The sequence below is a fragment of the Giraffa tippelskirchi genome, chromosome 4 (genome assembly GCF_054371585.1).
Source record: "Giraffa tippelskirchi isolate mGirTip1 chromosome 4, T2T-mGirTip1v1.2.pri, whole genome shotgun sequence".
NCBI classification, from domain to species: domain Eukaryota; kingdom Metazoa; phylum Chordata; class Mammalia; order Artiodactyla; family Giraffidae; genus Giraffa; species Giraffa tippelskirchi.
Genome location: NC_137278.1, coordinates 36243501 through 36270668, shown reverse-complemented (window position 1 = coordinate 36270668; position 27168 = coordinate 36243501).

Here is a 27168-nt window from a genome sequence, read left to right as displayed (position 1 = left end):
CAGTCCATGGGGTTGCAAAGAGTCAGATACATCTTAGCGACTGAACAACAACAAATGAGAGTTCACTTCCAGGAAACCCTTTTATGCCCCAGTTTGCTGATAGGAAAGCTTTGCTTTCTCTGCAGCAGAGGAGTCCTGGCCTGCTTCTAGTTTTCTAACGCATACTGGAGTAGGCGGTCAGTTTCCTGGATGACCAGCTCAGCTTTCTACTGAGGATCTGAGCACAGCCTGAGAATCCTCTTCAGCAAAATCTTTTCAGTTCTTTTTTTTTCCTTTTAGCCACTCTGGTAAATATGGCTTGTGAATTGTCCCAAATACTCTTTTTTTTTTTTACATTGTGCAATTGAATTGACAGTTTTACATAATAAAAGGTTAACATGATGAGCGATCAGAAAATGAATAAAGCTTGATTGTTCAGATTAATATTTGCCACCGAGCACTCTGTACTTCTCTCCAGACTCTGCCCGTTGTCTCATGATTGCCCTCTCCAGATTAAGTGTGGCTCTGAGGTGGATAAAAATATTCACAGGTTTGGATGCGTCCCCCTTCCAGGAGCATTGACTCGTTAAGGAGGCACGACTATTTCTTTGACCTCCCATATTGGCTTTTGGGAATCATAACTGGCATATCTGAGCTTGAACGAAATCTAATCTTTATGAGGCACCTCTGTGTAGTCCTTGGACACGGTACTGAGCAGTTTGTTTAACTGTGCTGGGTCTTCATTGCTGCCAGGGGGCAGGCTTTCTCTAGTGCCGGCAGGCAGGGGCTACTCTCTCGTTGCGGTGTGCGGGCTGCTTATTGCAGTGGAGTCTCTTGTTGCAGAGCACAGGCTCTAGGGCTCACAGGCTCAGTAATTGTGGCTCACGGGCTGAGCTGCCTCACTGCTTGTGGAATCTTCCTGGACCAGGGATCAAATTCATGTCCCTGCACTGGTAGGCAGATGCTTTACCACTGCACCACCAGGGAAGTGCCTACTAGGCAGTCTTAACATCCTCATTTAGTTACTTTGTGAGGGTGCCAGCATCCATAATAATGAAATTATTTTGATTATCTTCCATAGTGTGTCTATGGGCAGTTAGCAGCACCGTAAGGAGCACAGTGCAGATTTTCTGCCGGTTTATACTGAGGGTTTCCCCTTTTATCTCCAAATCTCTCCACCTTCTTTCCCTTTTGTTTTCCTGGGGATTCATTTACCTGCTCTGTTAACTTCTTCAGAACATCCCTTTCTTTCTGTATCCCCAAATGAGCATAGGCGTCCTTTTTAATTAGTTTTCTTGCTCATTACGTTAGGGGACAGATGCGGGAGCCCACAGATCCCCAGGCAGAAGCTGCACTGGGCTAACAGGGCTCTCCGAGATTGTGTTCTGAGAGGGTCCCTGGATCCCTGGAGGTCTCTGCCGTTAGGACTGGCAGCCTCTTTCCAGGTGAATCACTCACAATTAAGCAATCCTGCCATAGCCCCACATGAATTTGTGTTGGTGCTGCCTGTCGTGGTCTGGGTGCAGTTTTAAAGATTTTCCAGATGTGAGACAGAATGAGAGGGAAAGTTTATTAGAGTGGGAGAAGCTGTTAGAACAGAGGACCAGCTCAAGGGAGAACTGACATTGAACAAGGTCCTTAGTCCACTTTTATACCCAGGGTACAGGAGTGGGATAGGGGTCTTGTGGGTCATTTGCTGATTGGATGTGGCACATATACTGGGTGGCAAGGGGGAGAGTAAGGCAAGTATCTTCTCCCTATTGTGTAGGAGGGGAGACAGGTTATATTGCTCAGGAGGACCTGAAATCCATTAATAGTTACAACACAGGGGAGGGAAGGACGATAAGGGTCTGGTTTTTCTGTTCCTGCATTCCAAGACCCCTCTTGGGTTTATCTGCTCTTTCGTCCTTGGGTCACCACACTGCCATCAGGCAGTGGATTCCTGGTCCCTGCAAGAACCTGCTTGTCATCCTTTGTCCTGGGCACACTGCCTCTTCCTCCCCAAGGTCTGCTCACCTCCAAGGTCAATCCCTGACTTTTCTGGGAAAGCGCAGCCTTTCCCTACCTGGTTACCAAATGCCCTTCCTCTCTCTGCAGGCCACTCTGAACCATCTTTGAATCCTTCTAATCTGTACTCGTCCCTACCCCACCCCATTTGTCACCTTTCAGAAAGAAGGGAGAATTTTCCACAGTCCCCCGGGGGAGCTCAAGAATGAAAGTTTGGGGAGTAACCTGACTCTAATCCTCCCCAAGCCACCCTAGTGTGTGTGGGCTGACCTAAGCCTTTTTGCCTCCAGTTTCTGAGAACTTCTTTCCTGGGGATGCAACCCATGAAGGAAACAGCAATCACAGTCCTATATCCTGTCACCTCACCCACATTGTAGCCTCAGGACAGTGCTGGTCCACACATCCTTCTCGGGCTGCAATGACTGTGACCACCCTTGGACTGTGCTTTCATCGACCTGGGTGTTCAATGATGGAGCTTGCCCTGAAGGATGCTGGAGCGTTGAGGGCCAAAGCAGTCCCCAGTGACCCTGCCCCTACACACACACATGTCTCTCAGGGTGCTGGCTTCCTGCTTCTTTAGCACAAGCAGAACACGGGTTCCCCCTGTCCCTCTCCACCATGGCCGCCATATCAGAAGGCAGGAAAGGAGTCCATCTCCTTTCAGCCCCCTCATTATGAAGGTTTCCACGTTGGTAGCACAGCTCCTTTCTACTTAGCCAGATGCCTCTGTCTTTCTCAGGTCAGCAACCTGTGGCAACACCAGATAGAAGCACACCATACTGGTCTCAGTTGGTTTCTTCAGGCAATACTTACGTAGGCTTACTTGTTATGGAAACAGAATTTTATGAAATGAATGAAGACAAGTTTCCTTTCCCTTTCTGGACTTCCTCTTCATCAGTGTCAAGCTCTCCTTCCCTAGCCTGAGGCATCACCTTTATCCTTCTCCAAAGAGTCCATGGTTTCCACCTTGGAGGTCCCAGCCTCTCTCCTAACAGTAGTTCTCTGAACTCCTACCAGCCAGGTACTATGTCTGGCTTCACTGGACAGCCACTCTAATAGCTACTCATTGTTGCACAGTTACTGTGTGTCAGGCATGGTAGTAAGCAATTCACCTGCCTTTGCATTTTTTTTTTTAATTCTCATGATGGCTGATGAGTTAAATTCTATTATCATCTCCATTTTGGAGTTAAGGAAACAGGCTTAGCATTAAGTGTGTGTGTATACAGGTCATTCATGTCTGGTTCTCTGCAACCCCATGGACTGTAGCCTGCCAGGGTCCTCTGTCCACGGGATTCTCCAGGCAAGAATACTGGAGTGGGTTGCCATTTCCCTCTCCTAGCATTAAGTAGCTTGTCCAAAATTCCATGACAAGTGATTGCGCCAGGACATTTTGGTTTGAAAACTTGAGTGTTTATGATAGGGACAGAGTAAAGGGACGAAATAGGTAATCAAATAGTTTATCCTACTAGGGGATTGTAAGTACAAAAAATATGGGAGACCCCTATACGTTAATGATTACTCGAGAAAGCAAGATTGCTTAACCACAAAGCCAAGCACGCTTGCTTAGCAACAAAACCATGTGACAGAAGCATGAGACATGCCCCCAAACAATAAAATAATGGTGGCAGGAGACCCATATCCTGCCCAGTGAGATAAATAAGTTAATGAACCCTAGGACATACTCTCTGCACACATAAAAAACAATAATTTATGGACCTAGCTCGACCATGTCCCAGGTGGTGCAGTGGTAAAGAACCCATCTGCCAATGCAGGAGATACAAGAGACATGGATTCAATCCCAGGGTCAGGAATATCCCCTGGAGGAGGAAACGACAACCCACTCCAGTACTGCTGCCTGGAAAATTCCATAAACACATGAGCCTGGTGGGCGACAGTCCATGGGGTTGCCAAGAGTCAAACATGACTGAGTACACACATACACTTGACCATGAAGGGACAAGAAAACTCCCCTGTTCAGCTTGGAGGAGGAGCTGATGATGGAAGCATGACGTCTACTCAAGAAAGACAAGGAAGTTCTCCCCCACTCCCTCCACTTTTCCTTTGATTACAAAACTGTAGCCCAGTAAGTTCCCAGGGTGTGGCATCTCCCACCTGCCCATTTGTAAAACCCACAAGCATCCTATTCTAATAAATCACTTCTTACCCATCACTTTTCCTCTCGCTGAATTCTTATCTGCACTGAAACATGAAGAACTATGGTACCAGAGCTCTTCAGAACCACCCCCTCCCCAGGAAATACCAACCAACCAGTTTCATTTATAATGCTTCTCTTGAAGATATTCTTAGATTTGTCACCTATTGCTCTGAGTCTAAGAACATGACTTGCCTGATTCATACAGAACACAGCCCACAGCACAGCACTAAAGCTGGGTGAGCTTGCACTTTACACTTCTCAGCACTAAGAAAAATCGTCTCACTTTGTTGACTTTTTCCACCTACAGAGGAATGTAAAAACCCATGAAATCTGTTAGATGAGCCATTTGATTACATGGCAAATACTCTGTATACCTGTTTGCCATACCACAATAGTCTCCTTTGTCATATTTTGTAGAGACTTTTGATTTAATCCCCTAAATCAACACTGAATTTGTTTTCTTAAACGAGGAAGAGGATAGAGCTTATCAAAATGCATAGGGCTGGGAATAGTTTACCTTGAGGCTCTCTTGGAGGATAGTGATGGGAAGGGGATCCCCAAGGGGGCTTTGGGGTGCTGGTAATGTTGGCCCTTGACGTGTCTGTGGGTGATTTGGGTTTCACTTCATGCAAGTTCCTCAAGCTGTCCACCTGGGATCTGTACTATCTCACCACGCTCACCCCTGCCTGGACCACTTCACCACCTTCTTCTCTTGGCAAACGCTCCACTACCCATCACTCCTTAGCAGGGCCTCCCATGTCTCATCAATAGAGACGAGTTTTCCCTCTTTTATATTGTGAGTAAAAAATACTGCCAGCCATGTCAGTAGACAAAGGGTGTTGCAGTCATCAGCCACTACAAAAGCCCTGGATGGATGGAGAGGAACAGGACTGCCCACTGCCAAGTCCTCGGACACGGCGGCCACCCCCAACAGTGCACCCTGAGGGGACTCAGGCTGGGAAAGGACAGGATACTGGCCACGGTGGCCACCCCCAACAGTGCACCCTGAGGGGACTCAGGCTGGGAAAGGACAGGATACTGGCCATAGATAGCCGAGGTGCCTATCAAAGGAATGATTCCAATGAGCCCAGACTCTTGCCTCTTCCCATAAACAGAAAAGTACTAAATTCCTTAACTTGAGATACCTGATTCTCTTTCATTAACGGCAACCTTTTGATGTTCCAATGACCTGGTCTTTGTTACAAAAACTCCTATAAATCCTGGTTCCTCCCTTACCTCTTTGGAGCAGTCCCTCAGAGCTATCTGAGAGGCTGCCTCTCAGGTCTGAAGTCCTAAGAATTCTCAATTTCTAGGCTGTGCATTTTTTTTTCAGTCAAGACCTACAACACGAGTGGACCATGCTATCAGGGGTCTGGAGTCAGAAAGTGCCTGTCTTACATGCTTCATCCCTTTCTCCACCATCCATTGAGCACGAATGACACAGAGACCTTCCCCGGGTCTCTCCAAGCCCAGGGGGTCATCGGGTTTGCCATTTATATTTGCCAAAAGGAGATGCTCTTCCTGCACAAAGCCCATGTGGTGTGACTTACTTTGAGTGTCTGCTCTTGATGTGCGACACCTGGTGAAGGCACTTGGGATGTGAGAATGAGGCACCAAGGAAGGGCATTTCCCTCTTCTCTCAGCCCTTTCTCTGAAGGAAAAGTCCCTAAAGTTAAAACAAAGCAACTGAATTACCTGGAAACCACGGATGACCACAAATCAGGCAGCCAAGAAATCGAAAGCTTGAGACTCCAGGAAGTGAAACGGGATCAGGTGGAGACTGGCTTGGGGGAAGATCTGCTATTAAATCCAACATCCTCTCTCCAGGCGCCAGGACGGAGTCATTGTTTAACCAAGGTGGGGCGGTATCTGCGGTATCTGCCGTGCCCATATAAGGAAGAGCCCAAGGGGAAGAAGCAAGCAGACACCAGGGCAGCCGACTGTCAGCCAGCCCGTTTCTGCAAAGGAACTGCCACTCTGCTCCACCACCAGTATCCTGCATCACCCTCCATCCCTCAGAGTGGCTGCAGCCAAGCCTGTGGGACCCACCTAATCCCAACTTGGCTCCCTGTGGGGAAATCCTGCTGACCAGGCTGCATCAATACACCTGTCTTGGAAACAGGTAGGGGTGAGTGGTGACTTCTCAGGGCTTTGGACCAAGAAAGCGCTCCAAACTTTAGTAAGCATATAAATGTCTCAGAGACTGTCTTAATTCTGTAGCTTCAAAATCTCCCCCCAGAGATATGGATTCAGTAGCTCAAAAAAGCAGGTATCTGTGATGCAAAGGGTCCAAGTACAAGTTTTAAGAAAAACTAGGGCAAAGGGTGAGTTGACTCCCTAAATGAAGATAACCTCAACTTTGCCCGTTTCATACAGTGAAAGGATCTCTTAATCAGCGAGTTCCCTTTGCTTTCTGCTCATTCAGTCACAGCTTGAAGGGCTACATGATCATCAGGGGTACCCTGATGGCAGGAACCATGTCTTTGTTTACCATTGTATACTTTCTGACATACAGGATAAGCAAAATTACTTATCTTCTCAAAAAAAAAAAAAAAACAGCTCTTGGTTTCATTGATGCCTTCTGTCATATTTTTGATCTGTTTTGTTTATTTCCTCTCCAATCATTTCCTTCCCTCTGTTGACTCTGGGTTTTGTTTGTGCTTTCCCTAATTCTTTTAGGTGGTTAAGTTAGGTTGTTGCCGATGTTCTTGTCTCATGAGGAGGCCTGTGTCACTGTGAACTTTCCTCTTAGAAGTGCTTTTGCTACATCCTGTAGATTTTTTGAAGGGCTGTGCCTTCATTTTCATTTTGTCTTGAGGTATTTTCTGATTTCCTCTTTGATGTCTTCATTGGTAGTATTCAGTGAGTGATTCACTGGAAAGAATGCTTTAGAAGAAACGGTGCCAGTGAGAAATATACAGATTAATGATCCCCCGACGGACCCTGAGGGTTTGCTCTGTGTCTGGCTCTGCACTTGATCCTCCCATGTGTGACCCCTAAGGCTAGCATTTGGGCATGTTATATAACCTCTCTGGGTCCCAGTCTCCTCATCACTAAAGTGTAACAGTAGCGTATGCTTCACACAATTATTGAAAAGATTAAATGAGATAATATATGTAAAGTACTTAGCATATAATATATGTAAAGTACCTGGCACATGATAAGTGCTCAAAATATTCTAGTTATTACTGTTGATATTATTCTACCCTGGGTTCTCTACAAAGCAAAGCTTGAGGCAAAGCTTGCATGCTAAGGCCTCACTGGGAGGTGCAATCCCAGGGCAGCAAAAGTGAGGAAAATAAATGAAGAGAGGAGGACGGAAAGTAATACAAGGTGATGTGTCACCCACGTCTCTTCCTAAAGAGAGATAGTCAGTTACTTGGCTAAAGCAGAACACCTACAGCTAGCTTTGCAGAAATGCTGTGTCTTGAAATAATCCACAGGAGAGACGTTGGAGAGAAAATTTACATGTGGGCTCCCTTCTGTCTTCCATCTCTCATTGCTCAAAGTTTGCCCCACGGGGAATTAATGCTTCTGAACTTCTGGCTTGTGCATCTGGCCCCTTGGCAGTCGCTGGGAAATCCAGGTCCTACTCCTTGAGGTTTGGCACCTCACCTCAGTCCAGAAGAGGTGAGGAGAGCCTCTTCTTTGCCTAGAGTCAAAGAAAACCCTCAAAAGAGAGAGAAGAGTCCCAGAGACAGGTGAGACCAAGAGGACTGAGACTGCACATAAGGTTCCTGCCCACTGGGAAGTGAGCCGTCTGGAGTGACCTGGGAAGGATGGGTTGGAGATAGTAACTCTTAAAATCAGATTATCATTTGATACATGATGGGCCCCAACTTCCTAAATCCCCCTAATGTGCTTTAGAAGGAGTTTAAATTAGTAAGTGGGAAGTTTATCCTCTCTTTATAGATGGGGGAAGAACCGTGCCCAGAAATCCGTGATCATACTGAATATTACACAGTGTTTCTGGGACACATGTAATTATAGAACCCAGGAAGAATGCTCTGCCATGTCCTCAGAATACATTGACAAGCTACTTGGGAACTTTCTAGGCCTCTTCTGTATTGAGAAACACATCAAAGCATTTGGGAGATGGGAAGGAGAAGCATTTCATGCAAAGATATTTGGATTTTCTGTGTTTGCATGTGATGAACTTAACTGAAAGGAATACTGTATCCCAGTTTCACTGCCTGCCCAACAGTATCATGGAGGGTGCAGAGAACATTCTCAGTTCCAGAAACACAGAACGTTACAGCTGAAAAGCACTTCAGAGAGTAAGTCCAATTTGCTCGGTGTTCCAAACGGTGAAACAGAGGCCAGAGAAGAGGCACGGATCATGGACTTAATGGAGTGGCTCAGACTCCTTGCTGCCTGGCACGGGCTCTCCTTGTTACCCCACAGGGTGCCCTGGGAGGGGCCCATCAGCCACGAGTCCCCGAAGAGGCTGAGTCCACATGGAGAGGCCACCTGCTAGAGAGCACAGTGGGGTTGCCCCGTCCATGGGCCACACCAAGTGATTTCTGCTTTCTGCCACTCTTGTGCCAGGCTGTTCATCTCCTTGGCAGTCGGCCCGGCGTTGAACCCAGAGTCACTGGCAGACGATGGATAGTTCTATTCTGCGTACTCACTTCTCTGGCACCTGGTCCCCATCTGAGGCGCTGCAGTGCTCTGTAAATCTGAAGCCATGTGAAAGGCTTCTCTCTTCACTCCCTCTCCCGAGGCCCTTGGATTAGAGATTATCTCAGACCTCTCTCAGCCCCAACAAAACAGAAAGTAAGATACCCCTCAGCAGGGCCCACGACAAGCTTTGCTTCCAGGCCAGAGCACCAGCCTTAAAGCTGGGAGCCGGACAGTCATCTACTCCCCATGCTGCCCAGACACCTCTTGTCTGATCTTAAGCCTCAGTTTCCCCTTCTGCACAGAGAGCCCTGGGTAGTCTTCCTCTGAGGCTTGCCTTTCCAGGGGCCACAAGCCTCCATTCACAGCTTCCAGGCCACCAAGGCAGGGAACGCCGCTGAGACGATTCTGAAGCCAGGGAGCCACCCAGGGAAAGCCCTTGGTCTAGGTGTTAAGTTCCATTTTAAAGCTCAAAATTTATGTTCATTCTCACCTTCACACCATCTCATATCCACTCTCCTTGAGAAATAGTCACTTGCCCTCCCCACTCACAGTGGATTTGCATCTGCCCCAAATCTCCTCTCCCTCCCTCCCTCTCCCCCATCTTTGTTCTTTCTCTCCACCCCCTCTCCCCACCCTCTCTCTCCCTGCAAAGCCCTGAGGTGTGCGAGGCGGCACACAGCTGAGAGTGGTTTGCGCGGGGCTCTTTTCCACCGGAGAGCAGTTAAGTGCCTTATTTTCCCCACTCGGGTGACTAAATTATTCTCTATGTGTTAAACAGTGTAATTAAACACATACACACGCAAGTGCGCCGGGCCCCTCCCCCTCCCCTTCCTTGCTCCTTGTCAGCAGAGAGCACAGTCAGCCCCAGCCTTCAAGCTCTGTTAGTTTTAATTTGAGTTGCGGAATTAGTAATGGGTTTTGCCGGAACACTGTTGTGGGAAATAGATCGCTTCTCGTGCGGGGTATGGGCACCATTTCAAATGAGTATTTGTTAAGGGAAAAACCGTCCCTTGTTGTGTTCTGCTACATTACATCAGATATATTTCCACTGTTCTGGAAAAAAACACAGGCTAGGAGAGAGCTGTGTACAGCCCTCCCGGCAGGGAACAGCTGAACGCTGCTTCCGGTTTCTTAGTGGATTGAGAACAAAATGCAAACAGCATCCCTCTTGGTGGCTGGGATGTGCTAAGCTCAGCCCAGAGGCCGGGTCACCAGGGCCAGCCCTGCACCCGTCACTATGAGGTCTGTCCTGTCCTATCACTGACAGAAGGGAACTGGGTGGTTTAGTGGCAGAAATACAATGTCGAAGATAAGCAGTGAGTGCAGAGAACCTCTGCAGGTCAAAGTGAAAGGATCTGCCCAATCCAGGGCTACTTCTGCATCCCTCTTTTATAATCATCCAATCTCATCTTGACTGTCTCCACTTACGGGTGCTCAGGCCCTCCTGGTTCTGTGGTCATTGCTGCCATTACCCTCTTACCCTTGACTGTCCAATAAGACAGCTGCTAGCCACATGTGTGGGTATTTAAATATAAATTCAGTTCAGTTCAGTCGCTCAGTTGTGTCCAACTCTTTGCAACCCCATGGACCGCGGCATGCCAGGCTTCCCTGTCCATCACCAACTCCCGTCGAGTCAGTGATGTCATCCAACCATCTCATCCTCTGTCGTCCCCTTCTCCTCCTGCTTTCAATCTTTCCCAGCATCAGGGTCTTCTTCAATGAGTCAGTTCTTTGCATCAGGTGGCCAAAGTATTGGAGCTTCAGCTTCAGCATCAGTCCTTCCAATGTATATTCAGGACTGATTTCCTTTAATTAATTAAATTACATAAAACTTAAAATTGAGTTCCTTAGTTGCAGTTGCCATATTTTAAGTGTTCAAAAGCGACATGTATCTAGTGGCTACTCTGTTGGACTCAACTCTGGAGACCTGGGAGGGCCTACTGTTGGAAGTCCAGGAGTAACTGGCCAATGCCTGGGGTGCCCCTTCCTGTGACAGGGCAGGGCGGTGGCTACCTGAGGAGATCCTGGTAGTGATGCTCACAAGATCTATTTACCTAGTTGTTGTTATGTTCCATGCCAAGCCCTTTACAAGAAACTTCTCATTTAATACCCATCTACTGTTAAAAGGCTGGTTTTATTGCCACGACCTCCAATCCATTTTATATGGAAGAAAAGGAAGCTCAGAGATATTAAGGGCACTGCTTAGTCACCAAGCAATATCTGGATTCAAACCAAAGTTTCAACCTGATTCCACATGCTCTTGACCACTATTCCACGATGTCTTTTTTTTTTTTTTAAGAGATAGGGCAAAGCCCAGTTTTCTGAAAAAGAGTATTGGGAGTTAGAGAAGCAGCAAAGGGGATCCCACCTGTGGGACCAGAGATTGTTAAATCTGTGCTCTCTAAGATCAGGATTATTCTAGAGGGCTGAAGATTAGGACTACAGGGCTGGATCTGACAGTCACTGTAAATCCTTCAGTCTTTCTCCCAATAGATATTCCTAGATCTCTAACTTCCCAGGAATTAATCTCTAGATTCCTTGTATACTTAGCTGATGGCAAGTTTGTACCAACTAGAAAAAGTTATCACCTTTTCTAGGTGGATATAACTGCATACTTGGAGAAGGAAATGGCAACCTACTCCAGTGTTCTTCCCTGGAGAATCCCAGGGACGGGGGAACCTGGTGGTCTTCCGTCTATGGGGTCACATAGAGTCAGCCACGATTGAAGCGACTTGGCAGCAGCAGCAGCAACATAACTGCATACTAGGAAACCATCCTTGCAAGCAGACTGCTTCCTCCCTGGCCAGGTACCCTCTGCTACTCTCTTTGGATACCACTGAAGATGTTGATGTTTCTCTTAAAGTGTGGCCGCCAGAACTAAACACAGTGGGTTAGATGTCCATGTGGGGTCAAGAGCAGCTTTGATTAGGGGGCTGGAGGCCCCTAAAGCAACCCCTTACTACTGTGACAGCAGTTCAGACTGTGTCCAGTCTTTCACCACATTGCCTCATTTAAAACAGGAAGTCAACCCTAAGGCACACAAAATATTTTTGAAACGAAATTTAACTGAGGCAGATCCCACTCACTGTTTACTTGCAATTAACTTTAAAATGTGAAGACAGCTTTGTAGTTTCATTGGTTAAATTCCATCTTCTTGATTTTGAGGTCCTTTAGAATTTTGTTTCTGCCATCTGCTTGGTTAATTGTAATGTTTTCTTTCTATCATTAGAAATGATGAAAGTATTGAAAAGTATTTTCCTTTTCACTTCAACATCTTCATCTAGGACCAAGATAAAAATGTTAGTGCAAGGGACAGAGTTTTGTGACTATTACAGTACAATGATTCCAAGATAATCTGAAATCATTCATCTGTGATTTCTGGTTCAAACTGTGAATTATATTTATTATATTTTACTTTACTGTGCTATACTGCACTGTACTTCTATATAATACTACAGGATATATACAACCTGAGTTAAATTCACCCATTCCAGTCCATCTTAGTTCGCTGATTCCTGGAATGTCAATGTTCAGTCTTGTCATCTCCTGTTTGACCACTTCCAATTTGCCTTGATTCATGGACCTAACATTTCAGGTTCCTATGCAATATGCTCTTTACAGCATCGAATCTTGCTTCTATCACCAGTCCCATCCACAACTGTGTGTTGTTTTTGCTTTGGCTCCATCCCTTCATTCTTTCTGGAGTTATTTCTCCACTGATCTCCAGTAGCATATTGGGCACCTACCAACCCGGGGAGTTCATCTTTCATTGTTCTATCTTTTTGCCTTTTCATAGTGTTCATGGGGTTCTCAAGGCAAGAATACTGAAGTGGTTTGCCATGCCCTTCTCCAGTGGACCACATTCTGTCAGACCTCTCCACCATGACTCGTTCGTCTTGGGTGGCCCCACACGGCATGGCTTAGTTTCATTGAGATAGACAAGGCTGTGGTCCATGTGATCAGATTGGCTAGTTGTCTGTGATTGTGGTTTCATTCTGTCTGCCCTCTGATGCCCTCTCTCAGTGCCTACCATCTTACTTGGTTTTCTCTCACCTTGGGTGTGGAATATCTCTTCACGGCTGCTCCTTACCTTGGATGTGGGTAAGCTCCTCTCGGCCGCCTCCCCGCCCTCTGATGTGGGTAGCACAAGCGCGGGTGGCTGTGATGGCGCACTCAGTCTAGTTTGATTTTACCATCTTATATATAAGGAATAAAGGGTGATTTTTATTGAACAATTTTTAAAAATCAATATATTTTATCTATCTATATGTATATAAATCAGTCATATACATATGACTGTATATATGGCATTCTCCTATTATTCTAAAGTTGGAAGTCTATTGTTAGAATAGAAAAAAAAGAAGAAAAAGAGTGAGAAAGTGAAATTTTGATTTTGGTAAGGCGCTATTTGCCTCTAGAAAAACATGCACTGTTTCCTAAGTACTCAAAGTGTTTCTTTACAAGTTCATTTCAGAGTTTGGCTGTGAATATCACACTTCTTAAAAACATTATTATAGGGCCAGAAAAAATTTTAATCAATGCTTTGGGGAATGAATGTGTAAATTACAAATGAACTTTCTGTTTTTAAAAAGAGAAACTCTCACAAAATTTCTTAAATTAAGTTCCCATAAGAATTAACATATGGCTCAATTTATAAAAATTAAACTTCCAAGCAAAGATTCATAACATGTTTATATTTGTATACAATGAATATCTCTGTTCATCCAAAGACATCATAAAGGAGGTAAAAAAAAATAAGCCACCAACTGGGAGAAGACGTTTGCAACACATATGACCAACAAAATAGAAATATCCAGAGTAAATAATTCCTCCAAGTCCATAAGAAAAATATAACTTACAGACAAATAGGCATAGATGTGAATATTCATCTCATACAAGAGGGAATACAAGAATAAACATGATAAAGGTGCTCGGTCTTACCAGTAATTTCAGGAAGACATAAATTAAGACTGCAAGGAATTGCCATTTTACTCCCACCAAATGGATACAAATAAGAATCCTGCCAATATGCAGCATTAATGAGGAGCTAGAGCAACAGGAACACTTTTACATCACTGATGAGATTATAAATTGTTAACAACCTTGTAAAATACTGAGGCATATGTAGTGAAATTGAATATATGCACAAGTGAAACCCAGAAATCCCACTCAGTAGACATACCATTTCACATACATACCAAAAGTATGTTAAAGTTCCAGCCAGTACTTAGTGAGCCAATATTGCCTCACCAATACTTAGTATAGTCAATATTTTTAATTTTAGTCTTTCTACCACATGTATGGTGGTGTCTCATTGTGGTGTTAATATCCATTTAAAGGACAACTTAAGATGTGGAACATTTTTCATATTGGTTATTGCCTGTTTTTGTATCAGTTCAGTTCAGTTCAGTCGCTCAGTCAAGTCCGACTCTTTGTGACCCCATGAATCGCAGCACGCCAGGCCTCCCTGTCCATCACCAACTCCCGGAGTTTACGCAAACCCATGTCCATTGAGTCGGTGATGCCATCCAACCATCTCATCCTCTGTCATATACTTCTTGGTAAAATGTCTGATCAAATCTTTTGATCATTTTGAATGGATTATCTTCCTCTTATTATTTGATTTATGAGTTCTTTATATATTCTGGATACAAGTCTTTTGCCTAACATATGTGCTTCATATGGATATTTTCCCCTGGTCATGGTTTGCATTTTTGTTGATGGTGTCTTTTACACTTCTGATGAAGTTTATTTATCCGTTTTTTTCTTTTAAGGCTCATATTTTTATGTATAAAAGACCCCAAGATTGCAAATATTTTCTATATTTTCTTCCAAACTGCTGTAATTTTAAGTTTTATCTTTAGGTTTGTGATCCTTTTGATTGGGTTTTGTGTGTATTGTATGAAGGAAGGGTTTGTGTTTATTTTTTTTTCCAAGTGAATATCTTGTTGCTCCAGCATCAGTTTTTGAAATACATTTCTGTCCCTGTTGAATTGCTTTGGAACCTGGACAAAAATTAATTAACCACATATGTTTTGGCCTATTTCTGGATCCTCTACTCTGCCACATTGATCTATTCATCTGTCTTTTTGCCAATACTGTATCTTTATAACAGGTTTTGAAGTTAGGTTGGCTAAATCCTCCAATGTTTTCCTTTTAAAAAATTCTTTGGTTATTCTAGGCCTTTTGTTTTTAGATACAAATTTTAGAATAGGCTTATTAATCTCTAAAAAAAGAGCATATTAGAATTTTGGTTGGGATTTTATTGAGTCTTTTGGAGAGAACTGTAATACTTAGCCATCTAATCAATGACCCTGATCTATCTTTCTGTTTATTTAGGTCTTATTTAATTTCTTGTCACAATATTTTGTAGTTTTTGATATGGAGATCTTGGATGTCTTTAGTTAAAATTTTCCCCAAGCATATATAATAAAATGCTACTCTTTTCCAATTATTTGCGGCTTGTATCAATTATTAATTCTACTAGATATTTTGTAGATTTTGTTTCTGAAATCCAAATATCAAGTAGGGATCATTTTTTTCTTCTTTCTGATCTTTTTTTTACCTTTCCAATCTTTTTGCTTTTTATTTTCTTATTGAACTGGCAAGGACCTCTGGTACAATGTTAACTAAAAGTGGTGACAGCAGGCATCTTTGCCTTAATTGTGATCAAAAGGGAAAAATACACTATTCCATCATTAAGTATGATTTTAGCTGTAGATTTTTCATGTATGTCTTGCATCAGTTTGAGGATGTTACCTACTTTTTCTAGGTAATTTTCCTTTAAAAGTTTCTATCATAGGTATATGTTGAATTTTGTCAAATAATTCTAATTCAATTATTGATTTTCTTTTTAGCCTTTTAATATGGTTAATTACAGTGATTTATTTTTTTAGTGTTAATCCAACCTTACATTCTTGAAATAAATTCAACTTCAGTTCAGTTCAGTAGCTCAGTCGTGTCCGACTCTTTGCAACCCCATGAATCGCAGCACGCCAGGCCTCCCTGTCCATCACCAACTCCTGGAGTCCACCCAAACCCATGTCCATTGAGTCAGTGATGCCATCCAACCATCTCATCCTCTATCGTCCCCTTCTCCTACCCCCAATCCTTCCCAGCATCAGGGTCTTTTCCAATGAGTCAGCTCTTCGCATGAGGTGGCCAAAGTATTGGAGTTTCAGCTTCAACATCAGTCCTTCCAATGAACACCCAGGACTGATCTCCTTTAGGATGGACTGGTTGGATCTCCTTGCAGTCCAAGGGACTCTCAAGAGTCTTCTCCAGCACCACACTTCAAAAGCATCAGTTCTTCGGTGCTCAGCTTTCTTCACCGTCCAATTCTCACATCCAACCATGACCACTGGAAAAACCACAGCCTTGACTAGACGGACCTTTATTGGCAAAGTAATGTCTCTGCTTTTTAATATGCTGTCTAGGATGGTCATAACTTTCCTTCCAAGGAGTAAGCATCTTTTAACTTCATGGCTGCAATCACCATCTGCAGTGATTTTGGAGCCCCCCAAAATAAAGTCTGACACTGTTTCCACTGTTTCCCCATCTATTTGCCATGAAGTGATGGGACCAGATGCCATGATCTTAGTTTTCTGAATGTTGAGCTTTAAGCCAACTTTTTCACTCTTCTCTTTCACTTTCATCAAGAGGCTCTTTAGTTCTTCTTCACTTTCTGCCATAAGGGTGGTGTCATCTGCATATCTGAGGTTATTGATATTTCTCCCAGCAATCTTGATTTCAGCTTGTGTTTCTTCCAGCCCAGCGTTTCTCAGGATGTACTCTGCATATAAGTTAAGTAAGCAGGGTGACAATATACAGCCTTCTATTTCTTTTGGGTTTTCTTGTCTCTTATGATATTACCTTTGACTCATGATTATGTAGAAATGTGTTTAATTCTGGATATTTGGAGTTTTCTTAAACATTGTTATTAATTTCTAATTTTAGTACTGTTGTGGTTAGAGAATACTCTATGACATTCAACCCTTGGAAATAGTAGTGTTTTATGGCCCAGCATATTGTCTATTTTGGTGATTATGTATCACATGTTTGCAAAGAAAGTATATACTACAGTTTATATGTATAAAGTAGTATATATGTCAATTAGACTGAGATGATGGATTGTGTTATCCAGATATTCTGTTTCACTAACGTTTTTGTCTAGTTTGTCTGCTAGATGATGAAAAATGCATGGTGAAATTTCACTATAATTGTGGTATTGTTCCTGTCTTCCTTTACTTCTGTTAAGTTTTGATTTATATATTTTTGGTTTCTATTATTAGGTCACATTTATGACTTTATTTCTTTCTGATGTATTTTTACCAATATTAAATGTCCCTGGTAACTTTATCCCTGGTAACACTCTTTGTTATGAAGTCTGACTAATCAATCTACTAAAAACATTCACCCCAGCCTTCTTATAATTACTGTTTGCATGGTATATTTCTTTTTGTCCACTTTTTTTCAAATTATTTGTGGCTTTGCATTTAAAGTATGTCTTTAATAGGCAGAAAATAGTTTAGTCTTACTTTTTTTAGTCTTACTGTCAATCTCTGACTTTTACTGGAATTAAATTAACATTTAATTATTAATATGGTTGGATTTAGGTCTATTTTATTTGTTTTATCCACTCTTCCACTTTAATTGATTTCTGTTGATTATTTGAATATGTGTTTGTATTCCATTTTAACTTACCTATTGGATTTTGGGTATATTTTTTTTGTTAGTGGTTGTCCGGGAATTAGAGTGCACATACTTAACCTTTCTCATTCTATTGTACCACTGCATTGTGAAATGCAGAATATTTGCAACCATATGCATCCCTTTAATTCCCTTCCACTATTCCTTATTTTATAGTTATCATATGAATTATACCTGCATGTATTTGAAATCTTTCCCGATAATGTTATAATTTTTGCTCTAAGCACGTATGTATTTTAAAGAATTTAAGAGGAAAAATAGTCTTGTATATTTATTAAGATATGTACTATATACCATTTCTGAAAATTCAATTTTCCCTATTATTACTCCCTTCTATGATTTATTACTGTTCTTTATTATTTATTTATTACTTCCTTTATTATTTCTTCTGAGACATGTCTCTGCATGAGATCTCTTAATTTTTGTTTATCTGAAATGTCTTTATTTTTATTCTTGAAATTTTCACTGGATATGGAATTCTAGGTTGATATTTCTTTCTTTCAGCCCTCTAAAGTTATTCCACTGGTTTCTGTCCTCCATGGCTTTGGATAGGAAATTTGTCAGCATTGTCTCCATTTTTCCTTTCTGTTTAATGTGTTATTTTTCTCTAACTTCTTTCAAGAATTTTTCTTTGTCTTTGGTTTTCAACAGCTTGATTATGATGTGTCTAGTTATGGTTTTCTTGACTTTGCATGCTTCTCTAGTTCATAAATTTATCATCAAATTTGGTGAGTTTGGGGCCATTATTTCTTCAGATACTTTTTCTGCCCTAATATCTTGATTCTCTCCTTCTGGATTTTCAATTACACATAAAGCAGACCTTTTGATATTACATCGTGTGTCTTCCTGTGGTTATATTCTACTTTATTTTCAATGTTTTATTTAGTCTGTTCTTAAGATGGATACTTTTTATTGATCTTTTCCCTCATTCCACTTATTCTTTCCTCTGTCACATTCATTCTGCTCTTCAACCCACCCAGTGAATTTTTTATTTCAGATTTTATATTTTTGAACACAAAATTTAGCTTCTATTTGTTTCCTTTTTTTTTTATAACTTCTGTTTCTCTATTGAGATTACCTACCTTATCATTCATTTCTAGTGTGTTTTCCTTTATTTCATGGAGCATAGTTTAGTAGCTGCTTTAAAACCTTTTCTTTGTAATTTCCACATCTAGATCATTGCAACATTCTCATTTGTCAGTTGTGTTTTCTCTTGAAAATGAGTCACCTTTTCTTAGTTCTTTTATTTTGAGAAGTTTGGGATTATATTCTGGACAAAGTGAATGTTATGTTGGGTAGATTTTGTGTTCTGTTATAATCTTCTGGGAAATGTTGATTATTTTTAGAAGCAGGAATCAATTTGATTAAGTTCAGAGTATACATTCTAGCTCACCTTCTGTGGAAAGTGAATCAAATCTCAATTTATTTCTTTAAACCTCTCCTGTACCGATTTGGCTCTGTACCACACATCTACAATACAGATAGGTTAGGCTAAAACAAGTGCAAGCTTGCTAACATAATTAGACAATCTCATTGTCTGATGCCCTCTCTTCTTGGCTTCTTTCCCCTAGTGTCTTCCCCCCAGGTCTGTAGGAATTCCTTTCCCAGAAAAACAGCGTGGTGTCCATCAAAGCTTCAGTTATCTGTACTGGGACACTTGATGACTGAGGCCCATCCTTGTGGCAAAAGTATGAGAGAGAAAAATCAAAGACCTGGAAATTCACCCTCCTGCTTGTTTCTTCTCCAAGTTTTGACTCCCCCATACAATTTGTCAGCTTTTGTTTTCAGATTCCCAGTTTTTATTGTTTCCAGAGGTTGTAGTTATAGTTATAATCAGGACAGGTGGATTGTATAGGGGGTTTCTTACATTGCCATAAAGGAACTGGTACTCCTCTCTACAATTTTTAAAAGCTGAAAAACAAGGAAAATTAAAATAATTCAAAGTAGAAGTGCATAAATATGTGATAAACCCGTTTTTCAATAAAAGCAAGAGAATGATAAATACAACATTCAGGTTTTGGCCTCCTCTGGCAGAAAGTGAGGAGAAACTAAAAAGCTTCTTGATGAAAATGAGAGAGGAGAGTGAAAAGGTTGACTTCAAGCTCAACTTTCAGAAAACTAAGATCACAGCATCTGGTCCCATCACTTCATGGCAAATAGATGGGGAAACAGTGGAAACAGTGTCAGACTTTATTTTGAGGGGCTCCAAAATCACTGCAGATGATGATTGCAACCATGAAGTTAAAAGACGCTTACTCCCTGGAAGGAAAGTTATGATCAACCTAGATAGCATATTTAAAAGCAGAGACATTACTTTGCCAACAAAGGTCCGTCTAGTCAAGGCTGTGGTTTTTCCAGTGGTCATGTATGGATGTGAGAGTTGGACGGTGAAGAAAGCTGAGCACTGAAGAATTGATGCTTTTGAACTGTGGTGTTGGAGAAGACTCTTGAGAGTCCCTTGGACTGCAAGAAGATCCAACCAGTCCATCCTGAAGGAGATCAGTCCTGGGTGTTCATTGGAAAGACTGATGTTGAAGCTGAAACTCCAATACTTTGGCCACCTCATGCGAAGAGTTGACTCATTGGAAAAGACCCTGATGCTGGGAAGGATTAGGGGCAGGAGGAGAAGGGGACAACAGAGGATGAGATGGCTGGATGGCATCACCGACTTGATGGACATGAGTTTGGGTAAACTCCGGGAGCTGGTGATGGAGAGGGAGGCCTGGCGTGCTGTGAGTCATGGGGTTGCAAAGAGTCGGACATGACTGAGTGACTGAACTGAACTGAACTGGGAGAGGAAAGCACAAGTACCTTCATAAGTATGGGTGTATTCATAACCTTGGTGGTAGGTTCATGAGTGTTCGTGAGATTACGATATTTCGTAGTCTACATAGCTTATGTAGGTCAAAAGCTAACAAAATGAAGCAGGTCAAAGGCTAACAGAGTTTTGCCAAGAGAACGCACTGGTCATAGCAAACACTCTCTTCCAAGAGCACAAGAGAAGATTCTACACATGGACATCACCAGATGGTCAATACCGAAATCAGACTGATTATATTCTTTGCAGCCCAAAATGGAGAAGCTCTATACAGTTAGCAGAAACAAGACCAGGAGCTGACTGTGGCTCAGATCATGAACTCCTTATAGCCAAATTCAGACTTAAATTGAAGAAAGTAGGGAAAACTACTAGACCATTCAGGTATGACCTAAATCAAATCCCTTACTACTGTACAGTGGAAGTGACATAGATTCAAGGGATTAGATCTGACAGATGAGTGCCTAAAGAACTAAGGATGGAGCTTCATAACGTTGTACAGGAGGCTGTGATCAAAACCATGACCAAGAAATACAAATGCAAAAAGGCAAAATGGTTGTCTGAGGAGGCCTTACAAATAGCTGAAGAAAGAAGAGATGCTAAAGGCAAAGGAGAAAAGGAAATATATACCCATTTGAATGCAGATTTCCAAAGAATAGCAAGGAGAGATAAGAAAGCCTTCCTCAGTGATCAATGCAAAGAAATAGAGGAAAACAATAGAATGGGAAAGACTAGAGATCTCTTCAAGAAAATTAGAGATACCAAGTGAACATTTCATGCAAAGATGGGCACAATAAAGGACAGAAATGGTATGGACCTAACAGAAGTAGAAGATATTAAGAAGAGGTGGCAAGAATACACAGAAGAACTATAAAAATAAGATCTTCATGACCCAGATAACCATGATGGTGTGATCACTCACCTAGAGCCAGACATCCTGGAATGTGAAGTCAAGTGGGCCTTAGAGAGCATCACTACAAACAAAGCTAGTGGAGGTGATGGAATTCCAGTTGAGCTATTTCAAATCCTCAAAGATGATGCTGTGAAAGTGCTGCACTCAATATGCCAGCAAATTTGAAAACTCAGCAGTAGCCACAAGACTGGAAAAGGTCAGTTTTCATTCCAATCCCAAAGAAAGGCAATGCCAAAGAATGTTCAAACTACTGCACAATTGCATTCATCTCACACGCTAGTAAAGTAATGCTCAAAATTCACCAAGCCAGGCTTCAACAGTACGTGAACCGAGAACTTCCAGATGTTCAAGCTGAATTTAGAAAAGGCAGAGGAACCAGAGAGCAAATTGCCAACATCCACTGGATCATAAAAAAGCAAGAGAGTTCCAGAAGAACATCTACTTCTGCTTTATTGACTAAGCCAAAGACTTTGTGTGGATCACAACAAACTGTGGAAAATTCTTCAAGAGATGGGAATACCAGACCACCTGACCTTTCTCTTGAGAAATCTGTATGCAGATCAAGAAGCAATAGTTAGAACTGGATATGGAACAACAGACTGGTTCCAAATCGGGAAAGGAGTACGTCAAGGCTGTATATTGTCACCCTGCTTATTTAACTTATATGCAGAGTACATCATGAGAAACACTGGGCTGGAGGAAGCACAAGCTGGAATCAAGATTGCCGGGAGAAATATCAATAACCTTAGATATGCAGATGACACCACCCTTATGGCAGAAAGGGAAGACGAACTAAAGAGCCCCTTGATGAAAGTGAAAGAGGAGAGTGAAAATGTTGGCTTAAAACTCAACACTCATAAAACTAAGATCATGGCCTCTGGTCCCATCACTTCAACGCAAATAGATGGGGAAACAATGGAAACAGTGAGAGACTTTATCTTTGGGAGCTCCAAAGTCACTGCAGATGGTGACTGCAGCCATGAAATCAAAAGACGCTTGTTCCTTGGAAGAAAAATTATGACCAACTTAGACAGCATATTAAAAAGCAGAGACATTATTTGCCAACAAAGGTCCATCTAGTCAAAGCTATGGTTTTTCCAGTAGTCATGTGTGGATGTGAGTGTTGGACTATAAAGGAAGCTGAGCGCCAAAGAATTGATGCTTTGAAGTGTGGTGTTGGAGAAGACTCTTGAGAGTCCCTTGGACTGCAGGGAGATCCAGTCAGTCAATCCTAAAGGAAATCAGTCCTGAATATTCATTGGAAAGACTGGTGCTGAAGCTGAAACTCCAATACTTTGGTCACCTGATGGGAAGAACTGACTCATTGCAAAAGACCCTGATGGTGGGAAAGATTGGATGCGGGAGAAGGGGATGATATAGGATGAGATGGTTGAATGGCAACACCAACTTGATGGACATGAGTTTGAGAAAGCTCCAGGAGTTGGTGATGGAAGGGAAGCCTGGTGTGCTGCAGTCCATGGGATCGCAAAGAGTCAGACAGGACTGAGTGACTGAACTGAACTGACATAGCTTATATATTCTCTTATATATATCAAAGTGGCCTAATTTAAATATTAACAAATGCAATTGTTTGTTAAGTTTAAAGACTTTGGTTGTGCTGTGTTGTGCTTAGTTGTTCAGTCAGGTTCGACTCTGCTACTCCATGAACTATAGGCTACTGTCCATGGGCTACATGGACTGTAGGCTCCTCCGTCCATGGGTTTCTCCAGGAAGGAATACTGGAGTGGGTTGCCGTGCCCTCCTCCAGGGGATCTTCCCAACCCAGGGATTGAACCCGCGTCTCCTGCATTACAGGCAGATTCTTTACCATCTGACACACTAGAGAAGCCCATGTATTCCTACAGCTATCCATGTCTGAGTGATAGAAATGCAAGCAAGTTTAGGACAAGATTATTGAAGTCAGAGAAATAAGAAATTAATATCTTTGTATAATGCTTCATGATTTATATCTCGTCCCACCTATTTTTTCATTTTATTTTTCAACAAAATATCATTGTACCCATTTGACAGAAAAGAAAACTGAAGTTCTAAGTGCTTAGAAAACGTCTTCAGGCTCATATGACTAATAAAGGGCAGAATAAAAACCTGAGTTGGAATCTTCTGTAGTCATTTAACTTTGGGACTTTTTTCTTCTTCTGAAGTCTTTTCACTTTCATCCATCTTATTTTTATGTTAGAATGACTATCATTAAAAAGTCTACAAAAAATAAATGCTAGATAGGGTACAAAAAAAAGGAAACCCTTGTAAACTGTTGGTGGCAATGTAAATTGATACAGTCACTATGAAAACCAGTAAAAAACTAAAAATAAAGCTACCATATGATCCAGCAATCCCACTCTTGAGCTTATTTATATCTGGAAAAGATGAAAGTTCTGATTCAAAAATATACATGTACTCCACTGTTCATAGCAGTGCTGTTTATAATAGCCAAGAAAAGGAAGCAACCCAAGTGCCCATCAACAGATGGTTTAAGAAGATATATAAATATACAATAGAATATTGCTCCGCCAGCAAAATATTGCCATTTGCAGCAATATGGATGGACCTAGAGAATATCATACTAAATAAAGTAAGTCAGACAAAGAAAAATATAGTATCACTTATATGTAGAATCTAAAAATTAATACAAGTGAATATATACAAAACAGAAATGATTCACAGACATGGAAAACAAACCTATTATTACCAGAAGCGGAAGGGTAAATTAGGAGTATGGGGTTAACAGATGCAAGCTACCATATGTAAAATAGATAAACACTGATCCCCTGGAGAAGGAAATGGCAACCCACTCCAGTATTCTTGCCTGGAGAATCCCATGGACGGAGGAGCCTGGTAGGCTACAATCCAGGGGTCCCAAAGAGTCAGACATGACTTCACTTTCACTTTCACTTTCACTTTGAGGATTTACTGTAGAGCACAGGAAACTATATTCAATATCTTATAATAACCTATATTGGAAAATAACCTGATACATATATGTATATATATACACACATATATCTGAAAAAAACTTTGCTGTACACCTGAATCTAACACAATATTGTAAATCAACTATACTTCAGACTTCGCTGGTGGCTCAGATGGTAAAGCATCTGCCTACAATGCGGGAGACCTGGATTCAATCCCTGGGTCGGGAAGATCCCCTGGAGAAGGAATTGGCAACCCACTCCAGTATTCTTGCCTGGAAAATCCCATGGACAGAGGAGTCTGGTAGGCTACAGTCCATGGGGTCGCAAAGAGTCGGACACGACTGAGCGACTTCATTTTCACTTTCAGTTTTAAAAAAGAACATAATTTCAACTCTTTTGCCATTTTTCTAGCTCCTCCTGTGCCATTTTCATTTTTAGATCTGTAAGATACCGCAGCAGCAAGACTAGGTATGATTCTGACTATCAAGTAGGCCTTCCATCTTTCTTTTTTTCTTTCTCTTTCTAAGATAGCTGAGTCTTCTCCTGCTTTTGTTTATTTTGCAAAGTATAGCAAGTATGATATAGAAGAAAAGGAATAAGCCAAAGAGTCCTTGCCAAAGTGACAGGTGGCAAAATTGTTTGGCCTTTTCTGCTGCACACAAAATGGAGATCTCAAGTTCCGTAAACCCTTTATGCCCAAGAAAGCGAGTCTACAGGCTGTTCCCTGGCAAACCCACTAGCAATTCAGAGAGCAAGAAGGTGAACCCAGTAAGTGTAATATCTGTGCCTGTGGAGGCTCCTTTCCAGCCTGTTCTCTTTTCCCATCAGTATTCTCCTCCCTGCCAGAGCAGCAGACCACCTCTTCCAGCAATGGAACCAGGCTTGCCACCTGGCCCCCAGAGCCTTCCCCCTCCTCTTAGTTAGTGGATGCAGAGCAGTGGCAGAGCCAAGGACATGGGTCTGATGTGCCACCCCTGACCTTTACCCATCCTGGCCCTTCCGAGCTTGGCCCGGCATTCATAAGAGCAAGTCCTTCTCTTGGAGGGTGTGGGACTTCTGCACGTCCTTTCGTGGCCAAAATGATAATAGTGTTAATTATGCTAATAACCACTGTTCAGTGACCAGTTTCTGTTGATCAGTCAGTGCTAAACACTCAGCAAGCATGGTTTCATCTGAGTCTCACCGCAACTCTATAGCTTATGTATTAGTATCATCTCCATTTCACAAAAGAGGGAAGAGAGTCTTAGAAGGGGGATTCCTAAAGCTACCCAGTCCACTGCCCAGTAGTGGGCACTAAGGGCAGATGAGCCTGGGAACTGATCCCCAAATGTAAGGCCTTTTTTCAAGATCCTCCTGGAGAGGTCAAGCCAAACTCTTCTGACTCATTTTTAGCTGTAATTAAAAGCTGCTTAAGAATAGTCCCATAATCATAGGTCGATGGCTTGGTGGTGCTGTATCTGTTCCACCATCCCTAAGCATGTGTACAGTTGACAGACCCACAATTTTCACAACTCTCCCTTATCAGGTGTCATTGCCTTGTCTTTACTTGGCAACCAAATTCTATTATTGTTTTCTTGTTCTTGAATTGTACCTGACTTTCAGCTTTATCACTCTTACATAATTTGTTTTAGGTTTTCCTCTTAACCCTACAGTGAGTGGTGAGGTACACTGACATATATTCACCTGTTATTTTCCAAGAACTAAAATGAAGAAATGTATATATCCTATGGGGCTAAACCAAATAAAATTGCCCATATTTACTTTCATATGGTCCAACCTAGTAGTTCACATATAAGTTATTCTTACTTCATTTATTAGACAATTGTATATATAATTCTTTCCAAATGTGTGTGTGCAGTGATACTTCATTGGTGCTATTCTGTGTATTTATTTGTGTTATCTAAATAATTTGCAATATACTATTATGTATTAACTGTAAGAAAATTATAAATTATTTTTTGTTTGCATATTTTTTCTGTGATCTGAGATCTTGATTATAAGCTCATTTTCTTTCTTTATGAGTTGTTCATTCATGTTCCTCTCTAGTTCTTTGTCATCATTTGATTGCTTTTTCACTGTGAAGTAGGTATGGATAGGACATATGGACCTTGGGGTCTTTTGTGTCACCTTAACAGACCCTGGTCAAAGAAGCTTGAAAAGTACTGGTTTAAGCGCTAAATAGGCTTTTCAAGTCCCACAGCTAGTAAGTGTGGATTCAGATCCAAGCCAGCTTGTCTAGCAGATGGAGGATGTGATACATATTTTGTTAAATGGCATCAGTTACACCCCTGTAGCTTCCTGAACAAGAAAACCCAGACTTCCTTGACTTCTCTTTAGAGAAATTAGGACACTGACATTACTGAGTGCCTACAGTTGTCAGGTGGCTCAGTGGGTAAAGAATCCATCTGCAATGTAGGAAATGTAGGCAGACGTGAGTTTGATCCTCTGGTTGGGAAGATCTTCTGGAGGAGGGCATGGCAACCCACTACAGTATTCTTGCCTGGAGAATCCCATGGACAGAGGAGCCTGGTGGGTTACAGTCTTTAGGGTCACAAAGAGTCGGACACGACTGAAGTGACTGAGCATTATTCAGTCTGTTAGGTCCAACCTCACTTAATACAGCAATAAACACTCCAAGATTGGTATCATTAATCCATACAGTTGGAGAAATAGGTTCACAGGCTTAACTCACAATTGCAGAACTGAATATGTAGGTGGTGAGAGCAGAAAGCAAACTTTCAAACTTATTTGATTGTTCATCACACCGCCTTTTCTTTTTCCTACCCCACATCCCCATATTCATCATCAAGCCCTGTATTTTCTACCTGTAAAATGACTCTGGAATCTGTCTCTCCAGCATCTTCACGACCACTGCCGTATCACTGACCCTCCCAAGGACAAATGCAGCAGCCTCCCAACCTCCGCTCTGTCTCAGACCTGCTTCATCCCACCATGTGGCCTCCAACTTGCTCCGTGATCCCACACAGATCTTCAGTGGCCCTGAAGTGCTTGAAGAGTATAAAACAAAAACAATCCA